Raw genomic sequence first — 15200 nt, forward strand, 5'->3', positions numbered from 1 at the left:
TCTGTTGGTGCTGACTCGCACATATTACAGGCGTTTCGTGCATTAGTACTTCCACATTTGAGAAAACTTCGGTTAGTTTGGTTGCCTGGTTATAAAGGGCTGCTCCTAAACGAAATGACCTATTCTTTTGCGAATCAATCGATAAGTGGACCAAATTTAACGTGTTTTCCACCATTCGTTTATGTGACGGCTGCACGAGTTCACAGGCGAAACATTACGGAAAGCTTTGCAGGTACAGCCCTGTCAAGTTCCACACAATATCAGCACTTGTTGTACCCCTGACGCCGACCATTTTGTGAAACACGTAAACTAGAAGTGGCAAATGCGAGGCTGCGCTGTCGGGGGCCGAAACTAAATTTGTACCAGCACAGGTCTGGTCAGGCTATTCTTCCAATGTGCGCATTTTGTGGTGAGCTAGAAACTATAGATCATCTCTTTTCGACCTGTAGGCGTACAGCTCGAAGATCCAAGTTATCAAGTCCTTTACGTGTTATTGAATTATCCTGTGGCCATGATTCTAATTTTTGGGGCCTCTATTCCTGGGTTCATCAGGGTGAAAGTTTGCGTGAGTGTGCGCAATTATCTAAAATAAACCAAAAGACTAATAAATTTATAATATTATCCCTTTGTGACAGCACACGAGTGACTCTTCCTTTATTTTTTTTTTGAGAGGTAGGGCGTTGATTTAATTTATGATCTATTGCAAATGAAAACGTTTTATATTTCGAACAGTTGAGTGGACATCAAGACTTCATTCTAAAATTTGTAATGCTTATATTCTTTAACCCCCACTACTATAAAATTCCATAAGATTTTATAAGGCCACTCGATTGTTGGCCAATCCCTCTCAAATAAAGAACAAAATGAATTTCGTGAACGGTGACTCCCATGCCCCATATATATATATATATATATATATATATATATATATATATATATATATATATATATATATATATATATATATATATATATATATATATATATATATATATATATATATATATATATATATATACACGTACATACACAAAGGCCCCCCCCCCCCTTGTCACACACTCCAAAACAATTCTGGATACGCCCTCGATTTAACTCTGCGGCACTAAAGTGTCGTACGACAACGGTGCGTCCTCAGTCAGGCCGTCGCGGGGTAGCGACCCAGTTTCGCGCCGCGTCCGCAGTGCGGCGTCGTCGTAGTCGTCCGGAGCCGGCGGCAACGTTTTGAAAGCGCGTCCGAGAGCGGGGAGGAAGTTTTAGCTGCTCGCGGCTATCGTGTCTATTCGGTGTTTCGCTGCCGTTGGTGCTGGTTCGGTCGCTGCTCGCTGCCGACAAGTGCTCCCGCGTGCGTGCGCGCTTCTCTCCGCTCCTCGGATCGGGAACTTGGGTGTGCGCGTTTGTGCCTTCAACGGATCGTCCTGATCTTCCCGTCGCAACGACTTCTGAGCGCTATTTTCTTCCGAGTGCGGTGAGTAGAGGAGCGTGTGGCTTCGAATCTCGCTGAAAACGCTAAACGTGCGCGGAATGAAACCCGGAATGCGCAGCGCTGAATAACCTTGTTTTGTTTTTTTTTTTTCTTCTATCTTTTCCGGCGCTCATCCGAACTTATCCAGTAAGTTCTTGGGTAATTTCCTCGTTTATATAAACCCACCGACTTCCTTTATTTTGGTCAGCCTGTCCTTCAGGAATTTTACCTTGCTCTTGATGATAATACATTTTTTTTTTCTGCGAGTGCCCGGAAAACGTGCTGGCAAGTCTTGAATGTGTGACAGACGCCACTCGCCGAGAAGAATGGTTGACTCTCCTGTTCTCGCTTTCGGTTTCTCGAGAAAGGCGACCGACAACACTTTCGCTTCGAGGACTCGCGTGGCTGCCTTTCTTCGTCTGTGCGGCGCAGTTAGGCGCGCGCTTGGTCAGATGATTGCTTCCGCGATGGCTACTGCTGCCAAAAGTTCCGCGTTTCTGAGAACTACATGAGTGAGACGACAAAACAAAAAAAAAAACGAAGAAAAGAGATAGCAAAGAAGACGAAACCTTTGTGCGGCCGTAAAATCTACAAACAAGCGAAATATGCATGACAATGGCGCAACACGTTGAAAGAAATTATGCCCCATTAATTTTATCTACCGTTGTAAATTCGTTCGAGTGCCGCACAGACTACAATTTTCGCGCCGCAGAATTAACTGCAAAAATTTTGTTTGAGTAACACTTGGTCAAGCTGCCGCGTACATAGAAAGTTCTACAATGTTCGTTAAAGAGTAATTGTGAAACCAAGCAGGTAGTGATACTTGCGTTCCAAGAAACGCTAGCGTTAGCTAATTAAATGTGAATTGATTGGTGAACAATGATGTTTTGCTACGGTTAACACGGAGAGCGCCACTGCCCCCATAGTCCAGACGTAAGTACAGCAACGAAAGCGCTGGTAAACATAAGTGCACTGTAAACAAAAAAAAAATGACGGATTTGCTGACTGCTTGATTTTGGTTGCTGACCGACTCATTCGCTGATCATTCAACGCATCGCGTTAATCAAGAAGGTGTTTGCAGCGCCCCGTCAACAACCCCATTTGTTGCTCACTTAACGTGAGCAGCAAGTTTTTTGTTTGTTTTTTACGACCATTCTCGTGATAGCTAAACCATCGTAGTTAATGTGTCGAACCCACGGCCCAATATTCATGCTCGTCCTCCCCCATTAGGGTGAATAAGAATAAATCCTCAACCACAACCTATAGTCGAACTCGCGTTCATGTGGTGACGTTCATTTGGGAGCCGGACACACGCTTCATTTGGAAGCCGGAAACTCAGTATACGCGATATTTCCACTCAGTATACGCGATATTAATCGAATTGGATGAAGGACGAGCTCGTGCTGACGTTTGTTTATTTAAATCTGGGAAGCTAGGACAACTTAGTAAATGTCATTGCTTTAAAAGACGGTGTCGTGTCCCACCGCAAAGTTTGCTCACGACAATGTATTGAAATCGGGGTCTGCGAGTCCTTTTCGGAAACGAAATCGCATCCAACCGTGATGATGTTGTCTGCCGTCGAGATCCTGCTGCTGTATACCAACGGTGTCTGCGTGCACTTTTTGTTAGTTGATTTTGACGGCGCTTAATGAACCACGCGGAGTGGTTAACTCGTCTGTGAGCAACGCGTCGACATCACGCTTAACATTGCTACGGAATATCTATAGTGACTCAGGCACAGAAACGGGAGGGGAAGAAAAAATGGGGTTTAAATTACTCTTCCATGCACGTACACGACGGTAGCACTTCACGGACGTTGGGATTCAAGATTTATTCGAGGCTGCGTCACAGACTCGTCATTGATACCGGCTACCTATGCATGCGATCGGCGTGCGTCGCACGTGATTAACAGTTAGACCTTGTAAACAGCGCCGTGTTCGGTGAATCAGCGGACACTGTCTTGTTTTTGTTTTTCCTTCGAACTGTTAGTATACTCCCCGCCTTTAGCTTAGCGTGCTGTGTACGTACGAGCCTCTGTTGTGGATATCTCGGTAGGCGCCTTTTTTTTTTCTTTCATTCGCCACAAATACGAGGCGTGCGCCAGCCTTCGACTTCCCACCCTCGGCAAAAATAATCGCGACACTTCATCAAGATTCACCTCGTGATCGTGCTGTTCGTTCAAGGATAACAGCCCCTTGCAGGCTCGGGGACTTATTGGATAGTTTCTCGGAACTTGCAGAAATATATGCTTTTTTCGATGAGATCTCGGCTTCGTAGCTTTGCATTCGCAAATTCAAGTCCCGCATAACCGACGCATTAAGGCTATAAAAGTGGTTGCCTATGTTATAGTGTGCGTATTCCATTCAATGTCACTTTCAAACCCGCCTCGTTCGCTGCACGAGGATAGCGTGAGTGGTTGCCTTGACGATGTTTCCTTCTGGTAAGACCGATGAGTTTTCTTAGCAGAAAAGTATGAAAAAAAAATCGACGTCTACGCAAAGCAGGAACGCGTCACATTATTTCTGCGAATTTCTATACAACCGACGCAATCTGTCATAGTTAGAAAAAAAACGGGACGTCAAATTAAAAATGATGCTCGCAGTGGTTACACAATCATACATACGCATGGTGCGGTAGCTGTCGATTGTGATTCAGCGAAAGAGTCTACACTGGTGCAGACATGATCCGCACAAGTTGGTGGCAAAAAACGGGCGTTTACGTAAAAAAAAAAGAAACCGAATGCAAATTAAACTGCAATAGTTTCGAATAATACCGACGATGTGTTTAGAGAAGGAGTTTAACGATTTAGAGTGCTTGATACTCTACTATAGAAAAGCATTTCCGATGGGGGCGGAATTGTTGTAGGCCCGTGTGCTCAGATTTAAGTGCACGTTAAAGAACTCCAAGTGGTCGAAATTTCCGGAGCCCTCCACTACGGCGTCTCTCATAATCATATGGTGGTTTTGGGACGTTAAACCCCACAAATCAATCAATCAATTACTATGGAAAAGCATAAAGCCGTCCCGTGGGCCTCACACTTCAAGAGGCCCTTGTCCGCACTCGTGACTTTACGATGATACGAACGCAAACGTTATATTTGGTCGACTTGCACCACATTTTTTTTTCTTCTGTGTATGCTCAGTCTAGCGTGCCTGCACACTGTCACTTACTTTCTCATTTCTTCTTTCGTTCTCTCTCTCTCTCTCTCTCTCTCTCATCTTACCGCTTTAGTCGAACGTTTTTACGTATATAGACGCTTATATATACATTACGCTGACTTAGACGGAACTTATCAGTGTACCCATTCAGAACGAGTAGAAATGGAGTGGGAAGCTGTGTCTCATGATCGCTGACATGTGCGATCGGTTACAAATGCTTAAAAAAATAGAGTAAAAGTTTTTCGATGAACGAAATCCATGCGATGCTAACGCCCAAGATAAACTAATATATATTGCAGCGCATGGACCTATAAAGCTACAGAAAAGTGAATCTTTTTGTGCGGCACGTGTTGCTGTATTTCGGCTCCTCTGCAATTGTAGTGCTCTGCTAACGTTTGGGACCTTATGTGCCCACACCGTAATGTGCTGCTGGAACAGGACATACAAATAGATTATATTACTGATAATTTTTGGTCTTTACGTGCCGAGGGCACGATATGATTGGGAGGCACGCCTCAGCCGAGGGCTCCGGAAATCAGAACCACGTGGATGGAGTTCTTTAACGAGCGCCGGCGTGGCACAGTATGCGGGCCTCTGTAAGCGTTTAGCCTCCATCGAAATGATACCTCTACGGACGGAATCAAACCCGTGACCTAAGGATTGGCAGACTAGTACTGTAACCCCTATACCACCGCGGCGAATGTCACAAGTCGGTTATGTATTAAAAAAAAAATAGTCTGAACAGCTATGTTGGGCGTTTGCAAAGATGTCCGTTTGATTTTACCGAGCCGACGTCTGTAGTTGTAGACATGATGTCGTTTACTCGCGTACTTAACAGGGCTCCGCCCTTTGAGCGCGTTTTTGGTGTGTGCGCGCATGCGTGCACGTCCCCGAGTATAAAAAGTCATCTTCTTTGTCTTCTCAGACGATGTAGTCATCGTGCCCCGCCACCCTTCGAAAGCTTCCTGCACTCTGTGTCCTGCACCTATATTATATTACATGGTTTCGCATAGTCTCCGTGATCAGACGTCCTTTGGTCAAGCAACAATGTCATATCATCACGTCATCATGTGACGTGATCCGATGCCGACTTCACAAACTATGGCGGTCCATGACGTCATCATGAGATATGTGGTGACATCATCGAGTGATCATCTTTTTTTTTTTTAATCACGCGCTTCCGACACCGCGGGACACTGACGGTCAAATTTCACGTTTCGCAAGGCATCCATGGTCTTCGCCTTAACGGAGCTTTCAGTTTGCAGACGGAACCATCTCATTACCCCCTTTTCCCTTCGTCCTGGTCATGATACTTCTCGTGAACACTCATCCTGTTCGAGGCGCATCTTAGAGCTCCTGTGACGCACTTCGAAGGTGTTGCATTTCGCGGCGCAGCCTTCTCGAATATCGACACCGTAATCAGCCAGGAAAAAAGACAAAAAGAGGCCCGGATCCTGGTACAGCGGCTTGTCCAACGCGTTTTCGAGGCCATGGAAGAAGCACTGGCGAATGTGAAACTGCCGCGCGCTCTGGGTCGCCGTCACACTCAAATGCGGCGAAGGCTCGCGGGGACAACTCGCTTCCACGAACGCGACGAAGTTTTTTTTTTTTCTTTTCGCGCTTTTTTACCCTTTATCGGCTATCACTTTTCCGCGTCCGGTTTATTTCCAACCGGCCCGCGGCGTCGTTTGCGAGGGATTAGTCTATATAGTTCGAGCGCCTGCGGTTTGTTCTAGATAGCAAATCGAGCGCTCCCGGCTGAGGTGTTAACTATTCACGGGCGGGCTTTTCTTATGGAAGCGGAGGAGACAGACCTCGGTTCGCGGGTCACACGGCACCGTCGAAACAAAGAGCGTTCCTTCTCTGTTCCGCTGTATTCACGCAAAGAGGTCAGCGGTACGCGCTGGATGGAGCTGAGCGTACAAGATGAGAAAGAGGAGCATGGGGAAGAGAGCGAGCACTTGCTCATTCCCCCGTTTCTCTATATCTATCGTAACTGCTAAATGCGGATACAAACAATGAACGAAAGTAGGTATAAGAAAGTTATTATAGACGAGGATATGTGACACGGTCTCACTCGGGCGACCCGGTAATAGGTCACGGAAAGAGAGAGCGAAAGGAGAACTCAGGCATGGAAGTCGTGTACGCCAGCGCGAGAGAGGAAAGGGGGGAGAATAAGAAAAAAAGGGGGAGGGGAAAGAGGGTGCCAGTGGTTCTGTATGGCGAGGAAAGGGCAAGTCGCAAAAATAACTCTGTTGTTGGGTCTCCCCCTTGATTTGCGCATTTCCGCAAAAAAAAAAAAAACCCGTTTCCTCCACGTCGAGCGATGCTGCAACTTCTTACGAGCTTTCCTGAGGACAGGAATCACGCAGAGTTGCGGGAGTGGGAGAGAAGGGGAGTTCAACAACTTCGTCCTCGGCTGAGCGTGTAAATTTAAAAAGAAATAAATGGAAATAAAAAAAACGAGGAACTTATGATGCCGGTGACGCGTTGGCGCGTACGCTTCCGGGATGCCCCGCGTGAGTACGTGTGGAGGCGCGCCTGCGAACGCGCGGTTGCTATAGGCGACGGCACGACGCGGGGGACCATTCACGTTAAAGCTTTATCGCGGTTTTGGAAGCGACCATTGCATGCGCCATTCCGTCGGAACTGTGGGGAACTACATAAAAAGTGAGGCGTATACCTGTTTGCTTAGAAAGAAGAAAAAAAAAAACCTAATAGGACGTGAAGAAGATAAGCGATCATGCAACAGAATCGAAAGTTGGGCTAGTTGGATATGCATGGTATAACTACCAGTTAAAGCGCACGAATAAACAGAAACGAAGAGAGGACAAGCGCTTTCTCACAAGTAAACTGTTTATTAGAAAGGGCAGAATATATATACAGGCAATTGAAAGCGATCATACATCGGGTAGACTGGCTAAAACGGTAACGTTACTTGTTTTACAGAAACTGTTTGCAAGCTGTCGTAGACGCCTTCTCGATATGCAGGAGCCTGCGATTGCAGCATCTAGTCGTGCGCAGCTCTGACGTTGCTGTTTGTGTGTGAATGGAGAAGGGGGGGGGGGGTGCGGAGGCACTACCCACAAGTTTGGGCTTATAGCATGACTTAACTATTCTTTTTTTCTTGGATGTCATTACGTTTATAACATGGACCGTTTTCTGCTACTTTATACAACGGTCATGAATTGGCGGAAGGCAGTTCGTATTACGTGTAAAGCGTAATGAAGTAGCGTCAAATGAACAGAGTCTTTGCTCTATCCCACTCTATATAAGTGGTGTTGCAGTGCATGTGTTGAAAGACATGGCGGTGAAATGCTTGAGGCTTGAGCGCTATGCGATATCAGTGCGAGTTAAGGAATCCCGCTTGGCCTAAATTATCTGAGACTCTCTCGTATCCATTCGCTTTGGGACGTTAGACCTCCCATACCTCCCAATCGGCCAAAGTTTGTTTGTGTCACATGGGATGAACTGTGGCCTAGGGTTCCACGATGCACGCGCCCCTATCCACCGCTTTGGAGGGTGGAGACAACCACGTCGTCTGCTACGGAGTCCGCCATTACAATGCCCTCTCCGCAAGCCGCATATAGTCACGATGGTTAGCCAACGAGTGTTGCGCGGCTGCATATATAGTTTATTGCGTCGAAACATGTGGTACTCAAACAACATGAGAGAAATACAAAGTTTTTTCATCGGGAGTGTGTGAAGGTCTTAGATATTTAGTCTCTAGTCTTCATTTATAACCAGCTGGAGTTGCTCGCAGCAGAAAAATACCATCAACGCGAGCCACGCTACCACCTCCAATTAGCATCTTTTCGGACTAGTCGCTAACTATTTATATAGGGTAAAATGTGAAGCACCTGCACCTAAGTCACAGGACCTTTCAATGTGTCTGTGTGTTGTGTGCATTCCACAAAAGTGGAATGCACACATTCGCGGCATTCGATGCCGCGACTGCCAGCCGCGGCGGCCGCATTTTCGATGGCGGTGAAAATTCTTGAGGACCATGGGCGTAGATTTAGGTGCACGTTGAAGCATCCCAGGTGGGCGAAATTTCCGGAGCCCGACACTACGGCGTCTCTCATAACCATACGGTGGTTTTGGGACGTTAAACCTCAACAATTATTATTATAACAGTGGAGCAGGTGAGGTGCATAAGCCGTAAAAGCGGTCGATATAGTGGACGACACGGTAGCGCGAAGTTGGATCATATGGGTCGGCAAAAAATGTGGAACAGACTCAGACTTACTCAAGAAATGTACTTTGCTTTCGGGGCTCACTCGGACTCGGCCTCACGGCTCGACCTCAGTCAGCGTGAGCCTGACTGAATTGACTCATGAGTGATTTCGCCGGCCGATGAGTTGGACTAAATGCAATATTTGTACGACAGGTCGACAAAGTAAGCCCGCCTACGTTACTGTTCTGTGAGATCATACGGGTCAGTATTGCCCCAGGAAGTAATGTCACCATGATGTTTAGTACCCGTACGTTATAGCAGCATCGGCAGCAACAATTCACTATCTGTCGCAACCTATGCAAATTATTTCTCAAGCCATGAATGGTAATCGGCCACTAAACATCAAGAGGAAGCTTGATTGATTGATTGATAACAGCTTGATTGATTGATTGATTGATATTGGGGGTTTAACGTCCCAAAACCACCATATGATTATGAGAGACGCCGTAGTGGAGGGCTCCGGAAATTTTGACCACCTGGGGTTCTTTAACGAGCACCCAAATCATATATAACAGCTGCATCTTGCCGGTACTTAAATACGGAGCAGAAACCTGGAGACTTAGAAAGAGGGTTCAGCTTATATTGAGGACAACACGCAGCGACCGATGGAAAGGAAAATTATAGGTGTAACCTCAAGAGACCAGAATAGAGCAGAGTGGGTCAGAGAACCGACTTGGATTAAGAATATCATGCTTGAAATCAAGAAGAAAAAATAGACATGGAACGGGCACGTAGCACGTAGGCGGGGTAACCGCTGGTCATTAAGGGTAACTGACTGGATTCCCAGAGCGAGCGAATAAAATGAGGGAAAGGAAGGGAGGTTAACTGAAAATTGGGGCATCCGGTTTGATACCCTGCACTAAGAGAAAGCGGAATGGGATTTCCAGAGAAGGCAAACGCACGAAGGGGCGAGAGAGAGTTAGGTTGGCCGATGAGATTAAAAAGTTCGCATGTATAACGTGGCAGCAGAAGGCACAATACCGGGTTGATTGGTGGATCATGGCAGAGGTCTTTGAAATATACAGTGGGCGTAGTCAGGCTGATGATGAAGATGCAAATCATTCTACGGCCTCCCGAGTCCCATATTCTTCTTCATACAGAGACACCTTGAGATGACATCTTTCTAGGCCCATCTTTTTTCTCGTTCATCTATTCTAGCGTGTTGTTTAAAAACCGTCAGCTATTCCCAAGATTACACGTACGTACACTTATTTATACCTGTTTTGAGTGCTCTTCCACACGATGCGTTTGCACAAGGTTTCGTGGGGCGTGAAACGAGCGTGCCAGCAGTACGCACTGCGTACAATGGCAAACTTAGGAGTTTCACGCACGACACCTGCTCTTGACGGTTGTGCTCGAGGAAACCGCTCTCAGCGGGAGTTCTGTCTGCATCCTCTTTCCAAATAAATAGCGAGCGGAGGAGAGCGCGACGCCAGTTCGCGTCGTGCCACAGCTCATCCAACTTTCGGAGGCCTCGCTCAATAAGAACAGCGGCGAAAAGGAACGCACACAAGCTGAAACACGCGCTCACGGCGCTCATGTTGAAGCGACAGGGGGTATACACCTTTTCACCGGAAGGAAAAAAACACCACCATGATGGGCTGTGCGGAGTACAAAGGCTAAAGGCGCAGCGTTGTCAGTGCATTTTCAAGGGGACGCGCCAATTTGGACAGCCCAAGGAGGGCTATGGTGGCGCCCAGGGAGGCGTTTATGAAAAGGTGAATACACACGGAAACGAGAGAGACGCCGAGATACAACCAAGGAGGAATAACGAAAAATTGCTGGAGTGGAAGCTCCCGCAATGCCTTGCCAGGTGAAGTGAAGCCACCTTTTGCCACTGCCAAGATGGCGGAAACATTCTCTTTTCTGATAGTGCCCACTTAAAGATCAAGTGGCTTTGATATGTTATGTAAATGCTACGTTAGTTCTATATTAAAAGATATTTGTTTCCGACGAAATAAAACACAGAAAGGAGTATGGATGACTGAATATTCAAATAACTTTGTCTCCAATTACAGGCTCACTAAAGAAAACTAGTAACTGTAAAACGCACTTGGAGCACTATGTCACCCGAAAAAGTTCCCACCTTAAACTCGTTGGGCGTGCGAGGGAAACGCTCCGTTTTTAATCGCTGAACGGTGATAATTTATCAAGCCCTTAGTAAGATGGCCGCCACAGCCGCCATCTTTCCAGAGGAACGGCTTCACTTCTGCGCAATCATTTCCACTCCAGCAATTTTTTTAATCCTCCTTGGATACAACAAGCGCAGTGTTGACGACCTCTCGACTTGTCCCTCATGCCCGTGTTGGCACGCGCTGTCTCTTCAACATGAATACCCTACCAACTAGCTCAGCTCTGTGCTATTCCAAGCTCGCGGCATAGAGGGCCACCGTATGTATACACCAAGTACCGCCGTATACAGTGGTGTCGCATAGCAGAGTGGGCGTGTTTGTAGCTGTGAACATTCCCAAAAGCTGGCGCAAATGTGCGTAGGTGCTTCGCTCATTCGTTCGAAAGCCCGATTCGAGCACACAACACCAGCTAAGTGACCTTCTAGAAGGAAAAGATTCAGGAGACAAACAGTTGTTGAGGTCTTGGGGTACATTGCGAATTGCGAGTGTGATGTGAATGTCGTCTAGGAGTAATTCAGCAACAAAAAATCTGTGCTTCTGTTAACGTGATTTTCTCGTTATATAGGATTATCGACTATAGAAAAGAGTACCTCGTAGTGTTTTTTCGTGAAAGGCGTCCGAAAGTTGGTGCAAGACATAGATTATTGAAAATCGGTGGTGTCTCACGTCATTTTCTTTCAAACCCCCTCCCACCCCCTGTCCACTGCTTCCACCTGCTGTAGCACTGAACAACACACAAAAAAACGAGACCCAAATCAGTGGTCGTGCCCCAATGCTAGAACAGGCTGCATTCCTCGTGCGTCACTTGAGGGCGTGCATGCGAGATGGGCACGAAAATGGGTGATTCTCACGCTTCGAATTGGGTGTATGCGCATCATCGGCAGTTCATACCCACCTCTTCTAGAAGTCCGCGATGACTCCATCGCGTGAACGCCGCGGCGCGGGCACGCGCTCTACGCCCCGAGGGCGTCTGACGTTGGCACAACCGCTGGTTTGTGATGCTGACGCTCCCCCCTTCGAGCCGATATTCGCCCCGCATACTCCTTACTCGCCGATAATTCACTACGCGTTCCTCGAATCGGACCTGCGAGTGCGCAGCGCATGGAGCCAGATGCACAGCCTGTGATCAGGTCACTGCGTTGCGATCAACTTCGTTCAGCGGACTGGAAGGCACCGTCAATTCGATGCAGGGCTGCGGATTTGGCACGCTTCGAGGACGCCCGTCGTTATATTAGATTATTTCCTTGTCCGTCGCTCGTGACCGTTGGACGCTCGTCATAACGCAGGCAGTGCCACTGCTATAGGGAGCGTTGACTAAGCGGGAAGAGGAAAGTGAAATAGATTTTCTGTCTACAAATTATACGTAAAACGAGGAGGAAATTTCTATACGGTATCCCTGATTGAAATTGATTCACACTCAATGGACGTAGGCTGTCGACACATATTCAATGCAGGAACAGAAAGGCGAGAGTGGGCAAAAAAAAGAAGGGGAAAATTAGTGCGGCGACGTCAAGACACCTTTACTTTAGCAATGCAAATGATTTGCCTCGTAGAAAACAACATTCCAGTGGTTATGCATGAAGCAAAGACTTTCTTTGCAGTGAATGTAAGCAGTGGTTTCAGCACAGCCAAAAACATCGTGAGACGTAGCTTTGTGTAATACACCGGCGAAACACCAAAGCTCCCATTTAAGAATCGGAAATACTCGCGGTGTCTTCGAACTTTATTTACACACTATCCTAATGCGATCAGCTGGTTCATATGTCACGCTTTGGACAAGAATTTGTGCCGACGGGCCTGAAGTGCGATGAGAACACAGCACGAAATTATTATTTTGAATTTGATGAGACCTAATACAGCAAATATCCACATTTTTTTGAGTTTCGCATGTTAAAGAAACGATATGTTGACACCATAATGGTGCTAATAGTAAAATTGGTGTTGCGCCAGGCAGGGCTAGCCTGGCGTAAGCAGGTAGCTGTTCCACCTGAACATCTTATGCGTTGTTAGCACGGGATCCTCCTACTGGTGATAAACAGTAAACATGTATTGTACATTGATGCAATATTACTGGGCAAGACAAGCATTTAATGAATGGTGGCCATCCGCGACAACGCCGACCAGTCTATATAAGAATGTAGTTGAGATTAACGTTCTTGCTCGGTTGTAACGCAATCACAATGGGGACGCGAGGGTCGACTTTAGGTAGCAGAAACCTGGAAATAGGCTCGTGTTACGTTCGAGTAGATACTGCATTAGGAAATGTAAATAATTACGAACAATATAAAAGGGGAAAAAGAAGAAGAAGTGGATCTGTTCGGTCGCTGTTTTTGTGCACTGTTCAATTTCTGCTCTTTTCTTGGATTATTACGCTGACAACCATTTCTTCGCGGTGTGCCAACAAGACGTCGGGTGAAGACTTAGAGGGCTCGGCGCCCTACAGGTACAAGGTTCCTTTATCAAAGACTTGGCTAGTACGCGACCACTACGGTGGTTGGTAGCCATCGCCACGAGCCTTATGCTCGTCCAAGTGCGTTAAACCGCATGATTGATACTGCAGGACACAATGAAAAGCCTGGGGGCTCACAGGTGCGCCCAAGCATCATAAAGCCGGCCCGTTTGCTCATTCACAATCGCGAAATGGCTCCAGCGAGTACATCAGCAATGGAAGACGATGAAGCTGAGAGCAAGAAGATTCGCTTAGAAGACTGGGTTTCAGCCACAGGGATGTTTTATTCGCCGTTCAAGAATACATCACTGCGACTAAACGATTCTCTTGCTAAATTGCTGTCTCACTATTTTGCTTCTTTTTTTTCTGCCAACTTGATACCGGTGTTTCAAATCAAAATTAAGTTACAAAAAAAATTGTAGGAATGACGCAATGCTGAAAGTTTAGGGCAAATTCACCTTATAATCGGCCAATCCCCTTCTTTTGGTACGAGCCATTTGCACAAGGAAAACAACAACAACAATCCTTTCGACGATAAAACGTCAACCTATTACCTAAGTGATGAAGAAGACATGGGCGAAAATGAACCATTTACATTGGTTACTTATAAAAAGAAACGAGCAGAGGTTATTCCAGTCGTCTTTCGTCCAACAGTTGAAGGTGCTAGCTTCTGGAAAGTGAACCCCATTCGAGTGTCAGCCGAAGTAGTTTCCGCTGCTGAAGAAAACGTGCAGTCATTCAGAACGACCAGAGATGGAAGCTTCAGTGTCAGCGTTGCTTCCTTAAGTTCAGCCAAGCGTCTTCTGATGCTTTCAAATGTAGGTGGCCTGGAAGTTAAGCCTTTCATCCCAGAGTCATACACTCGGAACGTTGGGAAAGTAAAACACGTTCCTCTGCAGTATTCAGATGAACAACTCCTAGAGTACTTGAGAGATGCAGGGGTTATATCGGCGCGACGGCAAATAAAATACTACCGCCAGTAAGATGGAAGAGTAACGTCGCGTCCACTTCACTCAGTGATTCTGACTTTTCGAGATGACCGCCCAATTCCAGGAAGAATCTACTTAGGATTCACCAGTCACCCAGTGGAAGAATATCTTGGTCCAGCACTTCGGTGCTATAACTGCGAGCGATTCGGACACATGGCGAAAAGTTGCCGTAACACACGCCGGTGTAAGATCTGCTCAGAACAACACCATCATAAGGAGTGCAAGTCAGTTCTTCAGCCTAAGTGTGCAAACTGTGCAGGTAATCACGTTGCCTCATATTCAGGCTGCCCGCAAAGCAAAGCTGCTGCAAAAATGCGTCGGCATGAACTCATCCATGGAAGAAAACCGTGCCCCAATGAACCATCTCCAAACCTTGAGATTGTTCATCCTGTACTTGATCCACCTCAGCGGCCACCGCAACAACAGCCGACAAGCACGCCAAGAGAACCACCAAGAGCACACCCGAGAGACCACTCACGAGAAGTACCTTCAAGTAACCCAACCTACGCGTCAAAGCTGCGAACGCCCACGCGACCTCTGCCGGAAAGTAGCAAAACCGACAGTGCCAGTGTTCGCCCCAACTACAACATCGAAACGTCACGTCATTCTCAACAGGTCTCACAAAATGAACCATTCAATGGAGACCGTGCCTCTGCATCAGTCATGCAATTGATTCTACCAATGCTTTTCGCAGCACTTAAGGCAATCCTGTCTGCTCTACCGGAAGCAAACAACCTGCCAGAAGTAAAATCCCTGCTGCCTCTGGAAGCACT

General features: G+C 46.7%; 1 protein-coding gene across 1 annotated transcript in view; it reads left to right on the forward strand.

Annotated features, from left to right (window-relative positions):
• The first annotated feature begins 1254 nt into the window (after positions 1 to 1254).
• LOC119178525 (uncharacterized) overlaps positions 1255 to 15200 on the forward strand; it is a 206808-nt gene continuing 192862 nt past the window's right edge. Inside the window, exon 1 of the mRNA XM_075889229.1 lies at positions 1255 to 1465. The gene's annotated coding sequence lies outside the window, so the exon portion shown is untranslated. The remainder of the gene's footprint in view (positions 1466 to 15200) is intronic.

This window comes from Rhipicephalus microplus, chromosome 1 (genome assembly GCF_043290135.1).
Source record: "Rhipicephalus microplus isolate Deutch F79 chromosome 1, USDA_Rmic, whole genome shotgun sequence".
In the NCBI taxonomy this organism is placed as follows: Eukaryota; Metazoa; Arthropoda; class Arachnida; order Ixodida; family Ixodidae; genus Rhipicephalus; species Rhipicephalus microplus.